This window comes from Triturus cristatus, chromosome 1_2 (genome assembly GCF_964204655.1).
Source record: "Triturus cristatus chromosome 1_2, aTriCri1.1, whole genome shotgun sequence".
Taxonomy (NCBI): domain Eukaryota; kingdom Metazoa; phylum Chordata; class Amphibia; order Caudata; family Salamandridae; genus Triturus; species Triturus cristatus.
The window spans coordinates 734,989,652-735,016,514 of NC_140580.1; the positions used below are offsets into that span (position 1 = coordinate 734,989,652).

Sequence of the window (26,863 nt, forward strand, 5' to 3'; positions counted from 1 at the left end):
TGATCAAAATATTGTCTTGAAAAAACACTACGTCTATGATGTCACCAAACAACTGTGTCATAAGCCTTTGAAAGACAGCTGCTGCTGACGCCAAGCCAAACGGCATGCGCCAGAATTGATAACACCCAAACGGTGTGCAAAAAGCAGAAAGATGTTTACATTCAGGATCTAAGGCTACCTAATGATACGCAGAGGACAAATCTAATGTAGAAAACCATTTAGCATCTCTGGTTAATAACAACATTTTGTCAATTTGAGGTAAAGGAAACTGATCTACTATGATATTGTTAAGTCCCCTCAAGTCGACACACAAGCGCACCATGCCATTGGCACATCTGGCAATGACCAGCGGAGAGACCCATTCCGAGGCTTTCACTGGTTTAATTATGTGCACTTCCAACAGTTTTTCCAATTCCAATTTCACATCACCCCTTACAATAAATGGAATATTACGTGCCTTATGGGTCTTCGGAGTAGCATGGCGTTTTAATCTAATTGCATGAGTGAATCCTTTCAAGGTACCTATTTTTCCATTAAATACTCCTGGGAACTCCTCTAGAAACCATTTCTTGGTATTTTCTGCCTGTTCTGGACTATTTGGGTCCAAAATTATAGAGCTTTTTCATTTATCTTTCCACCCTAACACAGACGGTCCTTCTTTGGCCACATATAATTTGCATAAAGCATGTCTACCTTTAAATCTGAAAACAAGTTGTCTTACTCCAATTATGTCCATCTTTTGTCAGGTGTAACTCTCAGGATTAATATCTGACATCTCTCAATTATTCCCTATTACCGTACTGAAATGTCGCAGCCAAAGATTTTCAGCAATCATTGTGTAGGGGTACCAGAATAAACCGCTATTTGCAGTGAAACACCCCCAAAAGAGACCCAACACATAGGTTTACTTTCTCCTTCTCCTGAAATTGAAAACTCTTTGAGTCATACTTAACACTCACATAATCATTGATGTCCTCAGATGAATATTCATCTACATCACTTTCTGTCACGCATGCAACTTAACCCCTCCACTTCTTGTTGTCTTTATGTTTGTCTACTTTAGCAAAATGCCCTATTAAACCACACTCCATACAGATTTAGCTAGACACACATTTGTCAAACCTAGCAGAATGTGCATTACTGCCACAATGATAACAAGCATAATTAGGATTTTTAGCTCTCGCCTAGCGATGCAGCGCATGCGCTGCACGCCTTGGCGAGACCTATTGTTGTCGGTTTCTCTGCCGAAGGGGGAAAGGAGATGTGCACGCATATGAACAGGAGATGTGCACTCCGAACGCGTGCACATCTCCTGTCCCCGCATAGGTCTGGCTCACGGTGCCTAATGGTGGGTGTGCTGTAAGCTGAGCCCTGCAACCTCTTGTGCCCGGAGTCTCACGTAGGTTGTGTCCGGTATCTGGGACTAGTTTAAACAGGATATAGTATTTTTATTTTTAAAAGTGCCCTGTTTTCAGTTGTAAACGTGTGTTTCAACATATCGAGCAAATAGAGGGATTTATTTTGAGGGCTGCCTTGTTTCTAAGCAGACCCTATTTTTGTGAAAGAATTATGGAAAGGGAAGATAGTGGTTTGGCCAGGATCATGTACCTTATTTGTGTAAAAGTGAAGCTGGGATTAGAGCTGGAATCTTGTAGTGCAATCCCGAAGTGAAACATTATGGGTTCGGTTCTTCGAACAATTACGAAGGTGAACACACCTGGTTCTTTTATGGAGGTTCATCCAGGCGTAGGAATCAAGAGTGTAGATTTATTACACTAGTAAAGAGATTTACTTCCATGTATTGTGCGACCAAGGGGCGGGGCGCGGACGTTACGTGGTGGGAATGCTCTGGGACTGGAAGTTTCTCCCCGCCAAGCTTGCGTTTTTGTGGGTGTTTTCGCAATCCCTTCCCTCCTGTGACACGGTCCAAAATGTAATATTGTCTGGGTAGGAGTACGTCTTTAAGGAGGGTGGAAACGGAGAACTCACCCAAAATTGTTTGCAATGCAGGGGAATGGGTTTCTGTAATTGAGAAGGATTTGCGCATGCGTAAATGTACGTTACCTATATTTGTTTCCAAAAATACCCATATACCCATGTGAGAACGTTGACATTTAAAAAAAATTCCACAACTGGTCTCACGAAAGTGTGATTGTCATCATGGTTTCCCGGCAGTACTCCTACAATCCTCTGTCAATTCCAAAATGTCAGAAATGTACTCCTGGGTGACTTTTCTTCAGAATCGACCCTATATGTGTCGCAACCAGCTCAGCAGAGCCGTTGTAGAGCCAGAGAACCAGGTCAGCAGAGCTGCTCTAGAGCCAGAGAACCAGGTCAGCAGAGCTGCTTCAAAGCCAGAGAACCAGGTCAGCAGAGCTGCTCTAGAGGTAGAGAACCAGGTCAACAGAGCTGCTGTAGAGCCAGAGAAACCAGGTCAGCAGAGCTGCTCTAGAGCCTAAGAACCAGATCAGCGGGGCTGCTCTAGAGCCAGAAAAACAGGTCAGCAGAGCTGCTGTAGAGCCAGAGAACCAGGTCAGCAGAGCTGCTCTAGAGGCTAAGAACCAGATCAGCGGGGCTGCTCTAGAGCCAGAAAACCAGGTCAGCAGAGCTGTTGTAGAGCCAGAGAACCAGGTCAGCAGAGCTGCTCTATAGGCAGAGAACCAGGTCAGCAGAGCTGCTGTAGAGCCACAGAACCAGGTCAGCAGAGCTGCTGTAGAGCCACAGAACCAGGTCAGCAGAGCTGCTCTAGAGGGTGAGAATCAGGTCAGCAGAGCTGCCTTAGAGCCAGAGAACCAGGTCAGCAGATCTGCTTTAGAGCCAGAGAACCAGGTCAGCAGAGCTGCTCTAGAGCCAGAGAACCAGGCCAGCAGAGCTGCTCTAGAGTCATTGAACCAGGTCAGCAGAGCTGCTCTAGAGCCAGAGAACCAGGCCAGCAGAGCCGTTGTAGAGCCAAAGAACCAGGTCAGCAGAGCTGCTCTAGAGCCAGAGAACCAGGTCAGCAGAGCTGCTTCAAAGCAAGAGAACCAGGTCAGCAGAGCTGCTCTAGAGGTAGAGAACCAGGTCAGCAGAGCTGCTGTAGAGCCAGAGAAACCAGGTCAGCAGAGCTGCTTTAGAGCCAGAGATCCAGGTCAGCAGAGCTGCTCTAGAGCCTAAGAACCAGATCAGCGGGGCTGTTCTAGGGCCAGAAAACCAGATCGGCAGAGCTGCTGTAGAGCCAGAGAACCAGGTCAGCAGAGCTGCTCTAGAGGCAGAGAACCAGGTCAGCAGAGCTGCTGTAGAGCCAGAGAACCAGGTCAGCAGAGCTGCTGTAGAGGGAGAGAATCAGGTCAGCAGAGCTGCTTTAGAGCCAGAGAACCAGGTCAGCAGATCTGCTTTAGAGCCAGAGAACCAGGTCAGCAGAGCTGCTTTAGTGGGAGAGAACCAAGTCAGCAGAGCTGCTTTAGAGCCAGAGAACCAGGTCAGCAGAGCTGCTCTAGAGCCTAAGAACCAGGTCAGCAGAGCTGCTCTAGCGCCAGAGAAACCAGGTCAGCACAGCTGCTGTAGAGCCAGAGAACCAGGTCAGCAGAGCTGCTCTAGAGGTAGAGAACCAGGTCAGCAGAGCTGCTGTAGAGCCAGAGAAACCAGGTCAGCAGAGCTGCTTTAGAGCCAGAGATCCAGGTCAGCAGAGCTGCTCTAGAGCCTAAGAACCAGATCAGCGGGGCTGCTCTAGAGCCAGAAAACCAGGTCAGCAGAGCTGCTGTAGAGGCAGAGAACCAGGTCAGCAGAGCTGCTCTAGAGGCAGAGAATCAGGTCAGCAGAGCTGTTGTAGAGCCAGAGAACCAGGTCAGCAGAGCTGCTTTAGAGTCATTGAACCAGGTCAGCAGAGCTGCTCTAGAGCCAGAGAACCAGGCCAGCAGAGCCGTTGTAGAGCCAGAGAACCAGGTCAGCAGAGCTGCTCTAGAGCCAGAGAACCAGGTCAGCAGTTGCTTCAAAGCCAGAGAACCAGGTCAGCAGAGTTGCTTCAAAGCCAGAGAACCAGGTCAGCAGAGCTGCTCTAGAGCCTAAGAACCAGATCAGCGGGGCTGCCCTAGAGCCAGAGAACCAGGTCAGCAGAGCCGCTGTAGAGCCAGAGAACCAGGTCAGCAGAGCTGCTCTAGAGGGAGAGAATCAGGTCAGCAGAGCTGCTTTAGAGCCAGAGAACCAGGTCAGCAGATCTGCTTTGGAGCCAGAGAACCAGGTCAGCAGAGCTGCTCTAGAGCCAGAGAACCAGGCCAGCAGAGCCGTTGTAGAGCCAGAGAACCAGGTCAGCAGAGCTGCTCTAGAGCCTAAGAACCAGGTCAGCAGAGCTGCTCTAGAGCCAGAGAACCCAGGTCAGCAGAGCTGCTTTAGTGGGAGAGAACCAAGTCAGCAGAGCTGCTTTAGAGCCAGAGAACCAGGTCAGCAGAGCTGCTTCAAAGCCAGAGAACCAGGTCAGCAGAGCTGCTTTAGAGCCATAGAACCAGGTCAGCAGAGCTGCTTTAGAGCCAGAGAACCAGGTCAGCAGAGTTGCCTCAAAGCCAGAGAACCAGGTCAGCAGAGCTGCTCTAGAGCCAGAGAACCAGGTCATCAGGAATGCTGTAGAGTCAGAGAAACCAGGCCAGCAGAGCTGCTTTAGAGGGAGAGAACCAGGCCAGCAGAGCTGCTTTAGAGCCAGAGAACCAGGTCAGCAGAGCTGCTCTAGAGCCTAAGAACCAGGTCAGCAGAGCTGCTCTAGAGGCAGATAACCAGGTCAGCAGAGCCGCCATAGAGCCAGAGAACCAGGCCAGCAGAGCGGCTTTAGAGCCATTGAACCAGGTCAGCAGAGCTGCTCTCGAGCCAGAGAACCAGGTCAGCAGAGCCATTACAGAGCCAGAGAACCAGGTCAGCAGAGCTGCTCTAGAGCCTAGGAACCAGGTCAGCAGAGCTGCTCTAGAGCCAGAGAACCAGGTCAGCAGAGCTGCTCTAGAGCCAGAGATCCAGGTCAGAAGAGCTGCTTTAGAGCCAGAGAACCAGGTCAGCAGAGCTGCTTCAAAGCCAGAGAACCAGGTCAGCAGAGCTGCTTCAAAGCCATAGAACCAGGTCAGCAGAGCTGCTTTAGAGCCAGAGATCTAGGTCAGCAGAGCTGCTCTAGAGCCCAAGAACCAGATCAGCGGGGCTGCTCTAGAGCCAGAAAACCAGGTCGGCAGAGCTGCTGTAGAGCCAGAGAACCAGGTCAGCAGAGCTGCTCTAGAGGCAGAGAACCAGGTCAGCAGAGCTGCTGTAGAGCCAGAGAACCAGGTCAGCAGAGCTGCTCTAGAGGGAGAGAATCAGGTCAGCAGAGCTGCTTTAGAGCCAGAGAACCAGGTCAGCAGATCTGCTTTAGAGCCAGAGAACCAGGTCAGCAGAGCTGCTCTAGAGCCAGAGAAGCAGGCCAGCAGAGCTGCTCTAGAGCCAGAGAACCCAGGTCAGCAGAGCTGCTTTAGTGGGAGAGAACCAAGTCAGCAGAGCTGCTTTAGAACCAGAGAACCAGGTCAGCAGAGCTGTTTCAAAGCCAGAGAACCAGGACAGCAGAGCTGCTTTAGAGCCATAGAACCAGGTCAGCAGAGCTGCTCTAGAGCCAGAGAACCAGGTCAGCAGAGCTGCTCTAGAGCCAGAGAACCAGGTCATCAGGAATGCTGTAGAGTCAGAGAAACCAGGCCAGCAGAGCTGCTTTAGAGGGAGAGAACCAGGCCAGCAGAGCTGCTTTAGAGCCAGAGAACCAGGTCAGCAGAGCTGCTCTAGAGCCTAAGAACCAGGTCAGCATAGCTGCTCTAGAGCCAGAGAAACCAGGTCAGCAGAGCTGCTTTAGAGCCAGAGATCCAGGTCAGCAGAGCTGCTCTAGAGCCAGAGATCCAGGTCAGCAGAGCTGCTCTAGAGCCAGAGAACCAGGCCAGCAGAGCCGTTGTAGAGCCAGAGAACCAGGTCAGCAGAGCTGCTCTAGAGCCAGAGAACCAGGTCAGCAGAGCTGCTTCAAAGCCAGAGAACTAGGTCAGCAGAGCTGCTCTAGAGGTAGAGAACCAGGTCAGCAGAGCTGCTGTAGAGCCAGAGATCCAGGTCGGCAGAGCTGCTCTAGAGCCTAAGAACCAGATCAGCGAGGCTGCTCTAGAGCCAGAAAACCAGGTCGGCAGAGCTGCTGTAGAGCCAGAGAACCAGGTCAGCAGAGCTGCTCTAGAGGCAGAGAACCAGGTCAGCAGAGCCGCTGTAGAGCCAGAGAACCAGGTCAGCAGAGCTGCTCTAGAGGGAGAGAATAAGGTCAGCAGAGCTGCTTTAGAGCCAGAGAACCAGGTCAGAAGATCTGCTTTAGAGCCTGAGAACCAGGTCAGCAGAGCTGCTCTAGAGCCAGAGAACCAGGCCAGCAGAGCCGTTGTAGAGCCAGAGAACCAGGTCAGCAGATCTGCTTTAGAGCCAGAGAACCAGGTCAGCAGAGCTGCTCTAGAGCCAGAGAACCAGGCCAGCAGAGCCGTTGTAGAGCCAGAGAACCAAGTCAGCAGAGCTGCTCTAGAGCCTAAGAACCAGGTCAGCAGAGCTGCTTTAGAGCCAGAGAACCCAGGTCAGCAGAGCTGCTTTAGTGGGAGAGAACCAAGTCAGCAGAGCTGCTTTAGAGCCAGAGAACCAGGTCAGCAGAGCTGCTTCAAAGCCAGAGAACCAGGTCAGCAGAGCTGCTTTAGAGCCATAGAACCAGGTCAGCAGAGCTGCTTTAGAGCCAGAGAACCAGGTCAGCAGAGCTGCTTCAAAGCCAGAGAACCAGGTCAGCAGAACTGCTCTAGAGCCAGAGAACCAGGTCATCAGGAATGCTGTAGAGTCAGAGAAACCAGGCCAGCAGAGCTGCTTTAGAGGGAGAGAACCAGGTCAGCAGAGCTGCTTCAAAGCCAGAGAACCAGGTCAGCAGAACTGCTCTAGAGCCAGAGAACCAGGTCATCAGGAATGCTGTAGAGTCAGAGAAACCAGGCCAGCAGAGCTGCTTTAGAGGGAGAGAACCAGGCCAGCAGAGCTGCTTTAGAGCCAGAGAACCAGGTCAGCAGAGCTGCTCTAGAGCCTAAGAACCAGGTCAGCAGAGCTGCTCTAGAGGCAGATAACCAGGTCAGCAGAGCCGCCATAGAGCCAGAGAACCAGGCCAGCAGAGCTGCTTTAGAGCCATTGAACCAGGTCAGCAGAGCTGCTCTCGAGCCAGAGAACCAGGTCAGCAGAGCCATTGCAGAGCCAGAGAACCAGGTCAGCAGAGCTGCTCTAGAGCCTGAGAACCAGGTCAGCAGAGCTGCTTTAGAGCCATAGAACAAGGTCAGCAGAGCTGCTTTAGAGCCATAGAACCAGGTCAGCAGAGCTGCTCTAGAGCCTAAGAACCAGGTCAGCAGAGCTGTTCTAGAGCCAGAGAAACCAGGCCAGCAGAGCTGCTTTAGAGGGAGAGAACCAGGCCAGCAGAGCTGCTTTAGAGCCAGAGAACCAGGTCATCAGGAATGCTATAGAGCCTAAGAACCAGGTCAGCAGAGCTGCTCTAGAGCCAGAGAAACCAGGTCAGCAGAGCTGCTTTAGAGCCAGAGATCCAGGTCAGCAGAGCTGCTCTAGAGCCAGAGATCCAGGTCAGCAGAGCTGCTCTAGAGCCAGAGAACCAGGCCAGCAGAGCCGTTGTAGAGCCAGAGAACCAGGTCAGCAGAGCTGCTTCAAAGCCAGAGAACCAGGTCAGCAGAGCTGCTCTAGAGGTAGAGAACCAGGTCAGCAGAGCTGCTGTAGAGCCAGAGAAACCAGGTCAGCAGAGCTGCTTTAGAGCCAGAGATCCAGGTCAGCAGAGCTGCTCTAGAGCCTAAGAACCAGATCAGCGAGGCTGCTCTAGAGCCAGAAAACCAGGTCGGCAGAGCTGCTGTAGAGCCAGAGAACCAGGTCAGCAGAGCTGCTCTAGAGGCAGAGAACCAGGTCAGCAGAGCCGCTGTAGAGCCAGAGAACCAGGTCAGCAGAGCTGCTCTAGAGGGTGAGAATAAGGTCAGCGGAGCTGCTTTAGAGCCAGAGAACCAGGTCAGAAGATCTGCTTTAGAGCCTGAGAACCAGGTCAGCAGAGCTGATCTAGAGCCAGAGAACCAGGCCAGCAGAGCCGTTGTAGAGCCAGAGAACCAGGTCAGCAGATCTGCTTTAGAGCCAGAGAACCAGGTCAGCTGAGCTGCTCTAGAGCCAGAGAACCAGGCCAGCAGAGCCGTTGTAGAGCCAGAGAACCAAGTCAGCAGAGCTGCTCTAGAGCCTAAGAACCAGGTCAGCAGAGCTGCTTTAGAGCCAGAGAACCCAGGTCAGCAGAGCTGCTTTAGTGGGAGAGAACCAAGTCAGCAGAGCTGCTTTAGAGCCAGAGAACCAGGTCAGCAGAGCTGCTTCAAAGCCAGAGAACCAGGTCAGCAGAGCTGCTTTAGAGCCATAGAACCAGGTCAGCAGAGCTGCTTTAGAGCCAGAGAACCAGGTCAGCAGAGCTGCTTCAAAGCCAGAGAACCAGGTCAGCAGAACTGCTCTAGAGCCAGAGAACCAGGTCATCAGGAATGCTGTAGAGTCAGAGAAACCAGGCCAGCAGAGCTGCTTTAGAGGGAGAGAACCAGGCCAGCAGAGCTGCTTTAGAGCCAGAGAACCTGGTCAGCAGAGCTGCTCTAGAGCCTAAGAACCAGGTCAGCAGAGCTGCTCTAGAGGCAGATAACCAGGTCAGCAGAGCCGCCATAGAGCCAGAGAACCAGGCCAGCAGAGCTGCTTTAGAGCCATTGAACCAGGTCAGCAGAGCTGCTCTTGAGCCAGAGAACCAGGTCAGCAGAGCCATTGCAGAGCCAGAGAACCAGGTCAGCAGAGCTGCTCTAGAGCCTGAGAACCAGGTCAGCAGAGCTGCTTTAGAGCCATAGAACAGGGTCAGCAGAGTTGCTTTAGAGCCATAGAACCAGGTCAGCAGAGCTGCTCTAGAGCCAGAGAACCAGGTCATCAGGAATGCTGTAGAGTCAGAGAAACCAGGCCAGCAGAGCTGCTTTAGAGGGAGAAAACCAGGCCAGCAGAGCTGCTTTAGAGCCAGAGAACCAGGTCATCAGGAATGCTGTAGAGCCTAAGAACCAGGTCAGCAGAGCTGCTCTAGAGCCAGAGAAACCAGGTGAGCAGAGCTGCTTTAGAGCCAGAGATCCAGGTCAGCAGAGCTGCTCTAGAGCCAGAGATCCAGGTCAGCAGAGCTGCTCTAGAGCCAGAGAACCAGGCCAGCAGAGCCGTTGTAGAGCCAGAGAACCAGGTCAGCAGAGCTGCTCTAGAGCCAGAGAACCAGGTCAGCAGAGCTGCTTCAAAGCCAGAGAACCAGGTCAGCAGAGCTGCTCTAGAGGTAGAGAACCAGGTCAGCAGAGCTGCTGTAGAGCCAGAGAAACCAGGTCAGCAGAGCTGCTTTAGAGCCAGAGATCCAGGTCAGCAGAGCTGCTCTAGAGCCTAAGAACCAGATCAGCGAGGCTGCTCTAGAGCCAGAAAACCAGGTCGGCAGAGCTGCTGTAGAGCCAGAGAACCAGGTCAGCAGAGCTGCTCTAGAGGCAGAGAACCAGGTCAGCAGAGCCGCTGTAGAGCCAGAGAACCAGGTCAGCAGAGCTGCTCTAGAGGGAGAGAATAAGGTCAGCAGAGCTGCTTTAGAGCCAGAGAACCAGGTCAGAAGATCTGCTTTAGAGCCTGAGAACCAGGTCAGCAGAGCTGCTCTAGATCCAGAGAACCAGGCCAGCAGAGCCGTTGTAGAGCCAGAGAACCAGGTCAGCAGATCTGCTTTAGAGCCAGAGAACCAGGTCAGCAGAGCTGCTCTAGAGCCAGAGAACCAGGCCAGCAGAGCCGTTGTAGAGCCAGAGAACCAAGCCAGCAGAGCTGCTCTAGAGCCTAAGAACCAGGTCAGCAGAGCTGCTTTAGAGCCAGAGAACCCAGGTCAGCAGAGCTGCTTTAGTGGGAGAGAACCAAGTCAGCAGAGCTGCTTTAGAGCCAGAGAACCAGGTCAGCAGAGCTGCTTCAAAGCCAGAGAACCAGGTCAGCAGAGCTGCTTTAGAGCCATAGAACCAGGTCAGCAGAGCTGCTTTAGAGCCAGAGAACCAGGTCAGCAGAGCTGCTTCAAAGCCAGAGAACCAGGTCAGCAGAGCTGCTCTAGAGCCATAGAACCAGGTCAGCAGAGCTGCTCTAGAGCCAGAGAACCAGGTCAGCAGAGCTGCTTCAAAGCCAGAGAACCAGGTCAGCAGAGCTGCTCTAGAGGTAGAGAACCAGGTCAGCAGAGCTGCTTTAGAGCCAGAGAAACCAGGTCAGAAGATCTGCTTTAGAGCCTGAGAACCAGGTCAGCAGAGCTGCTCTAGAGCCAGAGAACCAGGCCAGCAGAGCCGTTGTAGAGCCAGAGAACCAGGTCAGCAGATCTGCTTTAGAGCCAGAGAACCAGGTCAGCAGAGCTGCTCTAGAGCCAGAGAACCAGGTCATCAGGAATGCTGTAGAGTCAGAGAAACCAGGCCAGCAGAGCTGCTTTAGAGGGAGAGAACCAGGCCAGCAGAGCTGCTTTAGAGCCAGAGAACCAGGTCAGCAGAGCTGCTTTAGAGCCAGAGAACCAGGTCAGCAGAGCTGCTTCAAAGCCAGAGAACCAGGTCAGCAGAGCTGCTCTAGAGCCAGAGAACCAGGTCATCAGGAATGCTGTAGAGTCAGAGAAACCAGGCCAGCAGAGCTGCTTTAGAGGGAGAGAACCAGGCCAGCAGAGCTGCTTTAGAGCCAGAGAACCAGGTCAGCAGAGCTGCTCTAGAGCCTAAGAACCAGGTCAGCAGAGCTGCTCTAGAGGCAGATAACCAGGTCAGCAGAGCCGCCATAGAGCCAGAGAACCAGGCCAGCAGAGCTGCTTTAGAGCCATTGAACCAGGTCAGCAGAGCTGCTCTCGAGCCAGAGAACCAGGTCAGCAGAGCCATTGCAGAGCCAGAGAACCAGGTCAGCAGAGCTGCTCTAGAGCCTAAGAACCAGGTCAGCAGAGCTGCTCTAGAGCCAGAGAACCAGGTCAGCAGAGCTGCTCTAGAGCCAGAGATCCAGGTCAGAAGAGCTGCTTTAGAGCCAGAGAACCAGGGCAGCAGAGCTGCCTCAAAGCCAGAGTACCAGGTCAGCAGAGCTGCTTTAGAGCCAGAGAACCAGGTCAGCAGATTAGCTCTAGTGCCTAAGAACCAGGTCAGCAGAGCTGCTCTAGAGCCAGAGAAACCAGGTCAGCAGAGCTGCTTTAGAGCCAGAGAACCAGGTCAGCAGAGCTGCTTTAGAGCCAGAGAGCCAGGTCAGCAGAGCTGCTTTAGAGCCAGAGAACCAGGTCAGCAGAGCTGCTTTAAAACCAGAGAACCAGTTCAGCAGAGCTGCTCTAGAGCCTAAGAACCAGGTCAGCATAGCTGCTCTAGAGCCTAAGAACCAGGCCAGCAGAGCTGCTGTAGAGCCAGAGAATCCAGTCAGCAGAGCTGCTCTAGAGCCAGAGAACCAGGTAAGCAGAGCTGCTCTAGAGCCAGAGAACCAGGCCAGCAGAGCTGCTCTAGAGCCTAAGAACCAGGTCAGCAGAGCTGCTCTAGAGCCTAAGAACCAGGTCAGCAGAGCTGCTTTAGAGCCAGATAACCCAGGTCAGCAGAGCTGCTTTAGTGGGAGAGAACCAAGTCAGCAGAGCTGCTTTAGAGCCAGAGAACCAGGTCAGCAGAGCTGCTTTAGAGCCATAGAACCAGGTCAGCAGAGCTGCTTTAGAGCCAGAGAACCAGGTCAGCAGAGCAGCTCTAGTGCCTAAGAACCAGGTCATCAGAGCTGCTCTAGAGCCAGAGAAACCAGGTGAGCAGCTGCTTTAGAGCCAGAGAACCAGGTCAGCAGAGCTGCTTTAGAGCCAGAGAACCAGGTCAGCAGAGCTGCTTTAGAGCCAGAGAACCAGGTCAGCAGAGCTGCTCTAGAGCCTAAGAACCAGGTCAGCAGAGCTGCTCTAGAGCCTAAGAACCAGGCCAGCAGAGCTGCTGTAGAGCCAGAGAATCAAGTCAACAGAGCTGCTCTAGAGCCAGAGAACCAGGTAAGCAGAGCTACTCTAGAGCCAGAGAACCAGGCCAGCAGAGCTGCTTGAGAGCCAGAGAACCAGGCCAGCAGAGCTCCTTTAGAGCCAGAGAACCAGGCCAGCAGAGCTGCTCTAGAGCCAGAGAACCAGGTCAGCAGAGCTGCTTGAGAGCCTGAGAACCAGGTCAGCATAGCTGCTCTAGAGCCTAAGAACCACTTCAGCAGAGCTGCTGTAGAGCCGGAGAAACCAGGTCAGCAGAGCTGCTCTAGAGCCTAAGAACCAGGTCAGCAGAGCTCCTCTAGAGGCAGAGAACCAGGTCAGCAGAGCTGCTGTAGAGCCAGAGAAACTAGGTCAGAAGAGCTGCTCTAGAACCTAAGAACCAGGTCAGCAGAGCTGCTCTAGAGGCAGAGAACCAGGTCAGTAGAGCTGCTCTAGAGCCAGAGAACCAGGTTAGCAGAGCTGCTCTAGAGGGAGAGAACTAGGTCAGCAGAGCTGCTTTAGTGCCAGAGAACCAGGTCTGCAGAACTGGCATTACTAAAAGTTTGAGCTATAGGCGTTGCAAATTATAATGTTTGTTAAAAAATATTCTAGTAGTAGCATAAGTAATGAAATAAAATCCACGTGGACCACCAGTACCACCAGCACCAGTACCAATACCACCACCACTACCACCACCGCTACAACCATCACAAGTACCATAACCACAACTACAATTATTACTAATACTACTCTGTGGTGATAGTAATAATGATAGTGGTAGTTATGGTACTGGTGGAAAATTACTATTATAAATTACAATACCTGTTAATTTTTCAAAAGGCATTGTCATTTACAATACCAATAGCTCTAAAACCTGCAGTTGCGAGACCTATTGCATTGCAAATGCTTGTTTGTATTACTAAGGCAGCCGCTTTTCTTTTTGTTCCTTTTCACGTTGTGTTGACTTGAATTCTGAATATATTTACTCTTCCTATCCGAACTTTTGTTGACGGTATCTGCTCCATCATTTTTCTCTTGTGCCAATGTTACTTTGGCCCAACACGGACAACTCAGCTTTCCTAACAATAGCTATATCTTTCAAGTTGTAATCTCCTTCCAAACATAATCTATCCAGAATGGATTTATTCTTTGTGTACATAACGATTTGGCCCCTTACAAATTTATTGTGAAGATAGCTAATTTTCTCAATGCCAAAGCCTAATCCTCGATAGATTCATGCATTTCTTGTTTCCTTTGAAAAAAAGCATGTCACATCGCTGTTGGTGAAAAGTGCTCATCCAGTTCTAATAAGACCACTTTAAATAAATCCAAATCACCAGATCTGTCATGCTTCTGTATTTGATTGTAAACTTGTAAATCTTCTGGTCCTAGACAGTATTTTAAAATTCTTTTCTTCCTCTCAGGTAAAAAAGAACCACTACAGTCTTCCAAATTTACAATATAATTTAAAAAAAATTCTTTCCATTCACTCCCTTGTATAATTGGGTCCCTTGGTGATGACAAGAACTCCTTTGGTGAATTCAAATGCAAGGCCGAATCGCCACGTGGGAGTCCCTCTGTAGTAAACATACTACACAGATCACACAAGCAAAAGAATTTAAAATCAACGAATATTTGCAAGTAATACTTTGACTGCCTCCAATATTAAGTCAATAACCTGAAGAAAGTCCTCACAGGGAAACTGCTAAATGAAATTAAGTTTCATGTACCCAAACTCGCCGATTCTCAAATGTAGCCACCGGGTCTGTGAGATTTATTGCTTCATAGAAAACCAAATGGAGGCAGGTCAGGGTTATGACCCAGCCAACCAGAGTGAGGCATATGCTCCCCTCCCACTGGAGGGTGGCATTATAGGGGGTGTACCCACCACAAGGAAGGGACCTATTGGTCTCAACCTTTACATACCTGTAATGCCCCTAAATCTAGTATTTAGAGGCATCCCTAAAACCTTGCCTCCTCAGACAAGAAGCAACCAAGAAGAAGAGAAGAAGAAGGACCAAAGAACCGTGGTGAAACTAAGAAGAGAAGGACCCCCACTGACTTGGCCCAGCCCTACTGGCCTATCCCCACCTCCAACCTGCTCCAGCGAAATCCCGGTGTGTCCTGCAGCCAGCAGCCTCAAGAACCCAAAGGGCCTTCTCTACCTTCCACAAGAAAGACTTTATCTCCCGTGCGCACCGGATTTGCTCCCCCACAGATTCAGTCTCTGGCCAAATCCACGAGTCTTCACCACTCTGCAACCGATGCCTATGGCCCAAGTTCGAGTGGCCTGACACCACAAGGAGTTCTCCCCGGCGATCTCTCACCTGCCTCAAATCTCCAAGTGAAACCTACAGCCTCTTTCTGGAGGATATTCCTGACCGCGACCAGAGCTGGAAGGGAAAACCGGACGCCTAAAGACACCCCTGCACCCGACACCCCCATGGCCTTCGGTAGCCCAACCGACAGTGTCCCAGCATCCCCAGGCATCTCAACTTACCTCTCCAACCGGTGGTCACCTCCAGAAGATCTTCGTCCCCGAGCCTCCAGACTTTGTTATAACTTGAGAATCCCTATTGAAATCAACAGGGCACCTGATGCCAAAACAGCAAACTGCACACAGCCGCCCCTGCGCCGTTGCGGGTGTACTTTGGGTGCTAACTCAGATCTCCATGTGCCCTAGGCCTAACACCAGGAGCTTTGCTCACACAACCCTCTGGTCAGCTCGTGAGCAGCCACCAACAGGTGGCCCCCTATCCCCAATTGGATAACAATGGGCCTCAGCACTCTGCACCCGGCCACCCTAGTGCTGTTAAGGGTGTTCGTTCTGAGAGTGCATATTCGACCCTGGGGGAACCCTGGTTCTAACCCCAGAATATCAACTCCCACAAATAAGTACTTACCTGCAAACTGTTACCTTCATTTTTCTCTATAGGAATACATTGACTGTTTTTCCTTGAAAACGGTTGAGTTGGTTTGTATGAAACACTGAAAAACTGCAAATGTACAAAAACTGATTTACTTACCTTTTCTCTAGGAAATGTCCTAGTGAGATATCTAAGCATATCACTCTGAGCAGAAAAAGTAACGTAAAAAGTAATCTGAAAAGTAACGTATAAAGTAATCTGTAAAATAACTGAAAAGTAATTTCAACATATTGACTTACCTGTATTTCAACCAACTGCATTTGAACCTGCATTCAATTGTAAAACAAAGCATTTATTTCACTTACCTGTGCCAGGCTTGCTTGGTTCTAAAAAATAAATACAACTAAATAATATTTTTATACAAATCAAATTGGTCTGAGTTCAGTCTTTGAGTGTGTGACATCATTAGCTGATTGAGCGTGTACAACAAATGCTTAACACTACCCTCTGATAAAGCCTTACTGCTCGCCCACACTACCACAAATAGAGAGTAAGGTGCTATCTACTTTTACCTCTGCCTACCTTTAGGGTTCCACTGGAATCTGTGCACACTATGCCTCAGTTTGGTATAGTATATACAGAGCCAGCATCCTACAGCATCTGGAAAAGAACGCTGAACTCCAAGGATAAAGTTTGAGGTACTCTGCACAGAGCACCATGACTTTCAAAAGTCAATACCTTCATGCTGTAGCCGTTGCAAGTCTGCGACTTACAAATTGGTGCCCTAAAGAAAAAAACGGTGCAGTATCCACTAAGCATTAACTTTAATTTGAAAATGTTGAACTCTTACCCGGCTGCGTAGGGAGTAGTGATGGTCTCATCATACAACAAAAAGAAATACGTTACAGTTCAAGATTCAAATCGCAGTTTTCCTGGGTAAACTTGCTTGAATTAAGAGACTGTGGGTTCACAAGATTGCCCACAATCGTCGCCAAATTCTGTAGTGATCACGCTGGGCGTTTGTAAATTGTACAAGTCTTCTATATTACCAATCTCCTACAACTCGGTGAACAGGTAAGAGCACAAGTCCTGCTCTGCATCATCTAGCCCCAACATTCTCTTACATCATATAAATACTAGGAACATTCTTAACTATTCTAATTCTACATTCTACCTACCTACCAAAATGTAACATACAATTCCTCTTTACTACAAGAATCTTTATTAAAATTCGCAAACAGAAAATACAAAAGCATGCTCCATAAGGGATGGAAGCAGATGACATTAGAAGAGGGTTCCCCTTATTTTAAAAATAAGGTTCTTTACATCTACAAATAGATGCCGTGGTTCCCAATAAACCACTGTTTGCAGAACCAAAGAATTGGGCAGGCTTGAGGCTGTGGACAACTAGAAGATGGCAACTATGAAGGCACAGGGCATTGACTAATTTGCTAACTGGCCAGTGTAAAGATTCCGGATTGGTTTACAAATTCCAGGGGATCTTAGGCAGTCCTAGCACAAATGGGAAACTCACCTGCAGCTCCATGATTGGCAAAAGGTTGCATGAGTATGCGGATTCATGCTGCTGCCTCTAGTTTGCACTGGCCCCTTTCTGGGCTTCCACTTTAGTTTTGTTCTTGCTCTCAGTCCTTAGAAGAATTGCATAGACTTTTTAGACTTTCACTATTTTTCTATACTGTCTATCCATATACATGCACTGGAATTGTGGTTATTATGTGCTGAGAGATTACCCAATTTGAACTAATACTAATGGCCAAACATGCTTGAAAATGCACCATTTGGCATACATCTTCCTACCACAATATTGTAATGGCAAAGCCTCACCTACGTTACATTTTAATTCTATTCAGGTGACTCATCGGTCTTTGAAATGCACTTTTTTGCCAATATTGTTTTCTAAAACACACTCTGAGATATACCACAATTTTTCAACAAAGGTATATTCATTTATTTTCAAATTAAACATATCTTTATAGTAATACTAGTATATTTATAGTATACCATATCTTTGTATATGAATGCTACTAATCCAATATTTCTTGTGATTCCCCATTTGCTACAATGCGACAAATGCTTCGGTGAGAACCCGCAAATCCCTTATGAAGGCATCTTTATGTTTTGCTCAGTTTTGACCAGGGTTACAGGCCCAATGCACTTTATATGCTCAAATGGACCCTGGCATTCCCTATAGTTCCCTACCGATAACCCCCAAAACCTCTATGATGTCTTGAATTTTTTCAACCACTTAATTTTTTAGGTCTCGCCTGAGCCAGCGCTGCTCTGCGAGACATTTAGTAAGTGGGTTTTCAAAGTGCTACCACACGTTTTTGCTGGCCTCAAGCTTGCGGTTACGCTGGCTTTCCTCTGTTATGGGTCATTAAGTACATCGCTCGCGGGCACCCTTACAGCCCGCGATCGCGATCACTTTCACTTTCACGGCCGCGTCACTTTCACGGTCGCGCAGCCAATGCTTGTTTTCACTATTGTTTTTAGGTATGAGATAGCAGCTTGTATCAACCCAACAAATGAATGGAAATTGATGCATATCATAAATACTTCCCCTTTTATGTGGGTGTTCAAGAATAGACAGGTCTTTGGAATCCTCCGTGCTGGCATCACTAATGTAAACTTTTGCATGTCGGTTTTGTTGATGGTTGATGACTTGTGCGAGTTTTCTTATTAGGAGAAGTTAGGAATGAGAAGTAACTCTGCGATGCTTCACTGGGGTTGTCGCAGTGAGAAAGGCTTGAATTACCTCCAGCGTTGTGAACTTGTGTATTAGTTGTACTCACCCTTTAGTGTGTTAATTACAATTATCTTCCAGCTCTTCTGCTGCACATCCACATTCCACTCCTAATATGTGTAGTGGTTGACCGTTTCTTAGTTAGTACATTTTCTTTATCCACAGTCCTCAAGCTGCACTGGGAAACGGACGGATGCTGAGCTGTTGATGTTCCAACATTGCTTTGACAACTACTTTAAATATGTCGATTTTAATATAGTCTTCTCGCTTTTAGAAGTTTGTAATTCATACTGTTGAAATGATTCCCTTATGGAGGGAGAGACGTTTATTTGAACCAGAAGCCGAATGAGGTTTTCTTCTGTGTCTTGCGAACACACTGCATTGGCTTACTGGGTAGAGAGAAATAAAACCTTTCAGGTAAAATGTACAGCTTGAAATGCTGCTCTGGGAAATAGTTATAGCTGAAACGCTTGTTGTATGTGCTGAGGTATTAATTTTACAAAGCACACTTTTTAAACATATTTATTTGAGACTAAAATGTGTATATATAGTTTTCACTTGCACGCTTGTTTTTATAGGTGCTTTAGGTGTAAAAAACAATTGTGGGCGCAAGGGGGAAGGAGGCAGTCCGAGCGTGGTTCTTCGCTTGCTGCCCCAGCGCCAAATACAAGGGCGTTCACTCCTCGAAGCTGTACAAGCTTTGTGCTAGCTAGCCTTTAATCCTTCTAAAGCCGATAAAATTAGTTATTAGAGTTAAAATTATAGTAATTACAGCTATGAGTAAATCGCTCAGCGGCAATTCACTTAGTGGAGTGTAGCATCGTCAACCGACACGCCTCAAGGCGCTTTCTAATGGACAGCACTATATAACCTTGCAACCATGCAGAACAAATGGAGTAGCATATTACAGTACTACCCAAAAGCGCTTCGGGGCTTTATGAGGGTTCCGCATCGCCATACATTTGCTACACTGTCACTAGGAGATGGAGGGCAAATAATTAAGAAAATGGCCATGGCGAGGACTGCCAGCAGCGAGGGCAGTCACAGAAAGCCACACTTCTCTATTCCAAGAAAGAGCATCTATTCCCTGCCCTGTAACACAACAGTCTTTTCTTACCCACCCCTCCCCTCCGTCTCTCCCACAAGTGCTTCCTCTGTTCTGGACAAGCAGCCCTACCCTCGCCTCCTGTCAAAATACCGGTGGAAAATAACGCGCCAGGACTCACCCTCGACAACGGCTTCTGTGCGCTAGGCAGAGCAGACAGGAGGCCTGTGTCCACTCTGCTTATCGAGACCCCACTCAGAGGCAAAACTACTATAAAACAACAGTTCTCTGGCATACACCCTTCAAATCAGGTCTGTTCGACTACGTGTGGTCTGTTTACAACACTGACTTGCAGGATAAAAACATGAATTTAGTAAAGTTCTTCATAGGGTCAAACAGGGTTAAAAAAAAAAAGCACAGTACTCTTTAAGCAACATTTGTGTAGCAGCATTTAGGGGACCGACAGCCTCTGGCTAAGAGGAGCATGTATTATGCTCATAGGGAGCAGAGGGGTTAAAGCAGGGCCGTCTCTAGTGAAACAATCATTTGCAATGCAATAGGTCTTCCATTTAGGCGAGTTTAAGCTATTGGCATTGTAAATGACAATGCGTTTTAATGATGTTTCAAAAACCAAAACATAAATGAAAGGGATTGTCATTAACAATGCCAATAGCTCAAACTTGCGTTATTGCGAGACCTGTTGCATTGCAAATACTTGTTTTATAAAGCACTCTGTCACAGAGGTTCCTAAAAATCCACTTGGGGAAATAAGCGTACATTAATAAATACAAAGAAGGGAGGAGCCTAGCGCGCAACCAAGATGGCCGCGTAGGTGCGAGGCTCCCGAGGACCTCCGCGACCTCCTACATAAATCCTGACAGAATCCTGTCCCAGATGAGGGGACTGTATTTGTGAGCCCGAGCAGAGGTGACGCCCGTTTTCCGTTTTTAAATCGGACCTCGGACACCGGCGGGAGCATCGATAGAGGTTTGCGGCCTTCTCCACACCGGCCCCCCGTCCTGGAGTGGTGGGGCGATCCGGACACAAAGTGAACAACAGCGGCGGGTGAGGCTGGGTGGCTCGCGTGCCCCGCGCTTTCACTTTCGCTTTTGCGCCCTCCTTGCTGCCAGGCGAGGTTGGGTTGCGGGGCGGTGTGCGGTGCTGTGGCCTCGTTGGGCTGCCCTGCCGACCCGCCGGCAGCGATCTGTCCTGAGGATCGGCGGTTGCCCCCCCCCGGAGCCCTTGAACGGGATTATCTGCCCCCTTTCTGAGGAGATTGGCTCGATTTGGGGATTGCGACCATGGCCACAAAACAAGATGGCGACCGGGCCAAGGTGAAGTCGACCCGTCGTGGCACGGCCCAACAATCCAATAACATGGACCGCTACACCCTCCAGAAGGGATCTCCAGAGGTGCTGCGTAAGTCCCCCACGGGCCCGACTGATGCTCCCGCTCTGCCCTCGGACCTGACCCTCCGGGACGTCATGGGCGCTATCGCCGAGATGAAGGCCTCGGTGGACCAGCGCTTTGACACTCTGGCGCAGAAGATCGACTCGGTCCTCGTGGACGTGGGCCTCGTGAGAGCCGATCTGTCGAAAACAAATGACCGGGTCGATTCTTTGGCCCATTCTACCTCGGGCCTCACCACTGACGTGGCGGCCCTCCAACAGGAGGTGCGCAGGCTTGGCCAGGCGAGCGCCCTGATGAATCGTCGACTGGAGGATTCCGAGGGTCGGGCCCGGAGAAACAACGTCCGCATTATCGGGGTGCCGGAGGGACGAGAGGCGGAGGCAGCGGATCTGTTCGTGGAGGACCTGGTCCTCACCCACCTACAGCCCCGGGGGCTGAGCAAATTCTTTGCTGTGGAACGGGCCCATAGGGTCCCCGGGGGTAGACCTAAGATCGGCGCCCCTCCGAGGCCTCTCATCGCCCGGATCTTCAATTTTAGGGACAGAGACGCTATCCTGCAGACTTCTAGGCTCCAAGGGCCGGTCAGACTGGACAACATGGATATTAATTTCTATCCTGACTTTACCCCGGCGGTCCAAAAGCAGCGATTGAGCTTTCTGGGTGTCAAACGTCGCCTACGAGACCTGAATCTCAAATATTCTATGCTTTTTCCAGCTAAGCTGAGGGTGGAGGTGGATGGCCACACACACTTGTTTGATCGTCCCGAGGCGGCCGGGGACTGGCTGGACACTTTGCCCGGAGATCGGGGCCGGGGGGGCGGGGGGGGAGCGGTTGGTGGGGAGGGCCCGCCGGATCAGGACTAAGAGACTAATAGTAGGCCTTGCTCCGGACTGTGTTATTGTCACCATTGACTGTTAGGGTAAGTTCCCCTCCTGAGGGGGTCGTGCGGGGTCTCTTGGGGGATCTCCCTCCTCCTCTGGGGGACTAGTTAGTTTTCTTCTATGGGGCGACAGGCACACTGCACTTTGGGGGGGCTGTCTGGGCTCATGCAGGGGTGCAGGGTGGGGGGAGTTTTGTTGGGATGGGTGGGTTGGGGTGGGGTGTGGTTCGTTTCTACCGCAAGGCAAACCCTTTATTGTACTGGTGTTCTTGAGTTGCTCTCGGGGGGACAAATGATGGCTTCTGTATGTGATGGGGGGTAGGGACCTGACTTTGTTGTCCTGGAACGTCAACGGGCTGGGGGATAGGATTAAGCGGGGTGTGGTCCTGCAGTATCTGAAACGGATTTCGCCTGATGTGGTTTTTCTGCAGGAGACACACCTTATTGGTAACTCCTTTTGTGCCATGAATCGACGTGGTTATCGTTTGGTGGCCCACTCGGGCTTTACGTCAGGCTCACGGGGGGTGGGCATTATGGTCAAGACCTCGCTCCCGCTAGCAATAGACGAGGTGCGCCATGATGAGAGGGGACGCTACACTGTTTTGGTGGGAAGAATGGAGGGCAAAGTGGTCGTCTTTGTCTCAGTGTACGTCCCACCGGGGTTGCAGTCCACCACCTTTGCGGACCTGGGGCGCCTCCTTCTTGACCTTCCGGGGGGGCTTCTGGTGGTTGGGGGGGATTTCAACGCAGTGGTTTCTGGGACTATGGATCGTTATCCCCCTAGGGACCTCCCCCGGGCACAGGCGTGGCTGTCGGGCCTTTTGGATACACTGGGATTGGTGGACTGCTGGCGTTTAAAGCATCCCACTCAGCTGCAGTACACCTTCCATTCGGGTGCCCATGGTAGCCTTTCGCGGCTTGATCATATCCTTGTCCCTGCGGCCTGTGCCGGGAGGGTGGGGGAGGTGCGCCATTTGGCGAGGGGCATTTCAGATCACTCCCCGCTCCTGTTGCACTTTGGTGTCTTCCCGAGGGGGGAGGGCAGGGTAGCCCCGATCAACGCTTGGTACCTGCGCGACCCCACTATTCGCGCTGACTTGATTAAATCCTTGCAACGGTATTTCGAGGAGAATGTGGGGTCAGTCCTGTCGGCTATCTCCCTTTGGGAGGCTTTCAAGACAGGGCTGAGAGGGGAGGCCCTCTCCTTTATTTCCCATGCCCGGAGGCGCGCACAGGAGGAGGTGACCCGGTGGAGGCTGAAATTACTGAATTGGAGGGTGATTTGGGGAGTGGGGTGACTGACGCTGCGCTACACGTTCTGCACCTCAAGCAGGCGGCCTATAGGGCCCTCGTCACGGAGGCGGCCAGGGGCCTCAGCAGAGAGCAACAGGGGCGATTGTATGATGTGGGTGATAAGGCGGGCAAGTTGATTGCGTGGTTGGATAAGAAGGAGAGAGCGAGTCGTGTAGTCCCGCTGATTGAGAGGGCGGATGGCGTGCGTGTCACTGAGCCGGAAGGCATTGTTTCTTGCTTCGCGGATTATTTCCGCGAGGTATATTCCCCGGTTTCTACCTGCTCGGAGGAGGATTCCCATGCCCTGCTGCGTGACATCGCGCTCCCCTCCCTTTCTGTGGAGGACAGGGAGTTGCTGGATGCCGCCCCCACCTCGGACGAAATCGCCCTCGCCATCCGCTCGGTCGCTTCTGGCAAGGCCATGGGCCCGAACGGCATTCCTATCGAGTTATACAAGCTGCGACCGGATGTACTGGCACCCCACCTCCACGCGATGTTTCTTGCGGCCCACTCGCGGGGCTCCCTCCCGCCAGACCAGCGTCTGGCTACCATCGTGGTTATCCACAAGGAGGGGAGGCCTCGAGACCGAGTCACATCCTATCGGCCTATCTCGCTCTTGAATGCGGAGCCTAAAATCCTCGCCAAGGTGCTCGCCAACCGGCTGGTCGGCGTGGTGGGCGACCTGGTCCACCAAGACCAGTCCGGCTTTATTCCCCATCGCAATACGGCGCTTAATCTACGACGCCTGCACGGCGTGCTAGCGCGTGTTCCGTTCGTGCGGGAGCCGGCCATCTTGGCGTCTTTGGACGCCACCATGGCGTTCGACACACTCGAGTGGCCGTACATCTGGGCGATGCTGGCGAAGTTCGGCTTCGGGCCGGGTTTCGTCAGCTGGGTCAAATTGTTGTACTCGGACCCACTTGCGCAGGTGGTGGTGAATGGTCGAGTCTCGGCCCCATTCGTGCTGGGACGGGGCACGCGACAGGGTTGCCCCCTGTCGCCGCTCCTGTTCGCACTGGCCTTGGAACCTCTGGCGGAGTGGCTGCGGTGGCACCCTTCTATCCGAGGTCTCCGTTGGACCCCCGAGTATGAGGACCGCGTGTCTCTCTATGCAGATGACATTCTTTTGTATTTAGCCTCCCCGCGAAAATCACTGATTGTCCTGGTCGATGTTCTGCACTCATTTGGCCGTAATTCAGGCCTTGTCATCAACTGGGCCAAATCCTGTGTCTATGTGCTTTCCGGGGAGGCTCCTGTCCTCCCGCGGGGCTGTCCGATCCAGATTGCCTCGGAGGGATTTCGATACTTGGGTGTCTACATTACGCTTGACCCAGTGGCCCGCTACGAGCGAAATTTGCTTCCCCCCCTCCAGCGTTTGAAGGAGGATGTCGCGCGCTGGAGGCGCTTGCCACTTTCGCCGCTCGGCCGGGCGGCTTTGTTCAAGATGATGTCACTGCCGCGCTTCCTGTACGCTCTCCAGAACACCATGGACCTGGTCCCAGCGCGCTACTTCCGTGAAGTGGAGGGTCTACAGCGCCGCCTGTTCTGGGACGGGAGGCCGCGTATAGCCCTGGCAAAGTTGACGCTCCCGTGGTACGACGGAGGGATTGCCCTCCCGGATATTAAACGGTATTACTGGGCCTCCCAGTTAGCTGCAATTAATCACGGCCTCTATGGGCCCGCCCTAAACCCGGCATTTGAAATGGACAAGATGCTCCTGCCCGGTGGCGACTACAATCGAGCGCTCTACGCTAGTGTGCCCGATTCCCGCTTGACGGGACCCACGCGTGTTATGGTGCGAGTATGGCACGCGGCTAGTGCAGCTATGGGCTGGAAGGACCGTTTGACCCGGGCGTCACCGCTGTATGCGTCCGAGAGGTTGGGCTCTCTGTGGACCTCAAAGGGCTTTGCGCAGTGGGACACTATAGGCATCAGTACAGTGGGGGATCTCTGGACGAGGGGAGGATTTAAAACATTTGAGACGTTGCAGGCGGAGTTTCAGCTGCGGGGCAGTGAATACTTTCGGTACCTGCAGGTCCGTCACGCACTGGGCTCCGTCTTCCCAGACGTGGCCTCCATCCCGGAGTCCTCCCCCCTGGAGGATCGAGTGCTAGATGGCCATGTTCCGGACAGCACGATCTCCCTCATTTACAAGAAATTGATAAATGATCGCTCGGGCTTACTGACTGGCCTCCGCGAGGCCTGGGTTGCCGATGGGCTGGAGTTGGACGACGAGGACTGGATTTCCGCGGTGGCCTCTCCGAAGGAGGTGGCCATCCCGGCTCGCCTTCGTTTCGTCCAGCTTAAGATACTCCACCGGGTGTACATGACGGGGCCAAGGCTTCTGCGTATGGGCTATGCCGAGGACGGACTGTGTAAGAGTGGATGTGGTGCCTCAGCGACCTTTCTACACATTTTGTGGGAATGCCCGAGGGTGGAGCGATTCTGGCGTGGTGTGCATGAGGTCCTGCGAGCGGTTACGCATGTCGCGCTGTTGCCTGAAGCGAGGAGATGTCTGCTGAATGTGTGGGAACCGACCGATTACTCAGTTCCGCAGACGCGATGGGTGACTCTGGGCTATATGGTGGCTAAGCGGGACGTTGCACAGCTGTGGGGATCCCAGAGGTCCCCGGCGGTATCGGCCTGGAAAGAACACATGGATTGGTGCATGTTCCGAGAAAAGGTGGTGTATGTGGCGCGGGGTAAGCCTGGTGCATGGGTGAAGATATGGGGCCCCTGGAACGCCTTCCGCGGGGATATCTGCGAGCCGCCGTTGTTGCCTCCCGCCTCACCAGCTCCATCCCCTTAGTTTTCTCCCTTCCCTAGCTCCAAGCATAGTGTTCCCCCAGTCCTGGACTTGTTTCCCTTCCCCTCTTGGGGGTTTTCAGTGGATGGTTTGGGGTCCCCCATTTGAGGAGCACGTGCTGTCACTCTCGATCGTGGGTTGCCTTGCGGGTGTGTGTTTATTTATGTTGTTGTGTTGTAGAAACTGAAACCGTATTGCGGGCTCTGATCCATATGGCCTGCGTTGTTGATACCTCCTGCCTTAGTGTCTATGCAAAGCTAAGTGCCTCATTGTATGTTTCTCATTTGTTATCGTCACTTTAGCGGCCGGCCGGAAGGTTGTAGGCCCATACCTGTATATATTTGAGATTGCACTAAACGGTTTCAAAAAAAAAATAAAAATAAAAAAAAAAAATAAAGAAAAGATGGAAAAAAGCAACTATTAAAAAAAAAAAATAAAAAAATAAATAAATACAAAGAAAATGCAGTGTGCTCCAAAATTCTGTACCATTAAGTCGAATATTACCAAACACTTGTTATTGACAGAGCTGTGGAATTGCAGGCGTGATATGAAGTGCTGCATAAAAGCAAGGACTGGCAAAGCCAATAGGTCTAGCCCCAGCTGCCAGCCATTTGGCTTTGACAATGAGTCTTTCTAAATATTTTTGTTAAACTTTATACAAAAAAATTTAAATGACCACAAGTGCACCCCCAATGCTTGCACACACACACACACACACACACACACACACACACACTCACACACACACACAGGCAGCAGTGATAAAATGTTTTTGTGATAACATTTTACAGAAACATTAAAAGATGGCTGCTTGAGGGTGTGCATTCACCGATGGCCATCTTTGAATGTTTTTGTGATAAAGTTTTATAGGAGCATTCCAAAGATGTCTGCCTGTGTGAGCACATGTGCATGCATGAGCACAAACGAGACGCCATTTTTAAATGGGATTGAAGCGCATTCAAAGAGAGCCACTCTTGTGTGTACATGTGCATGCATGCACACACACAGGTAGCTATCTTTGAATGAGATTAACACCACTGAAAAATGTCTAACACTTGCAGGGGTGATCATACTGCAAACGGACCTGTAAGATGCCGGGCCCTCAAAGACTAAAAATAGAGATATAGATTTGTATAATGAGCTCACATCTGCGCTGCAGTACCTGGTACTTAAAAGCACTACTTTTCTTTTTGCCGAAGTGCACTTTGTGCACCAGAAGAATGAAGTCATTTGCATTAAGCAGGCGATGGCTCCAGTTGTCTAATTCATGCCTGAAGCTTTATACTGTGCTGCCCAGAAGTAAAACGTGAATGACACCATGAAAAGGGCATGCTTTAAGTCCCTATATGTACTTACATAATAGTTGTAATGTTAAGTAACATCAAAATTCCTGGGTAACGCCAGAGATAATAACACGTTATTATTTAAAAATATATTTTCTATTTTTACCTTCTTTGGCTATGCATCCTAACCGAACCAGACCCGCTGTTCCTGTGTGTTTTAATGTTGCTGCTGTTAACTATGTGTTATGTTATGTTATGTTAGCCGGATTTGTATAGCGCACAGTTCCTAGTTTCTTGTAAAAGTCACAAATAGCTTATAGTGCAGTAGCGGTACAGAAAATCAGTACATAATATTGTTATTAGTATTATCATTATTAATATGATGACATTCCCAGTACTTTCCAGAAATGTATGCTATTTATTTATGAAGTGCTTAAATATCACTTAAGCAGACTTGAGAGAGTAAGCCAGTGTTTATAATGAGAAACCAAGGGTGCAGCAAAGAGTAGCCTAGTAGCAAGAAAGAAGG

General features: G+C 50.6%; 1 protein-coding gene across 1 annotated transcript in view; it reads right to left on the reverse strand.

The window, feature by feature from the left end:
- The window catches only part of LOC146867920 (protein-arginine deiminase type-3-like), a 406,190-nt gene that overhangs the window by 88,498 nt on the left and 290,829 nt on the right, over positions 1-26,863 (reverse strand). The window lies entirely within an intron of this gene.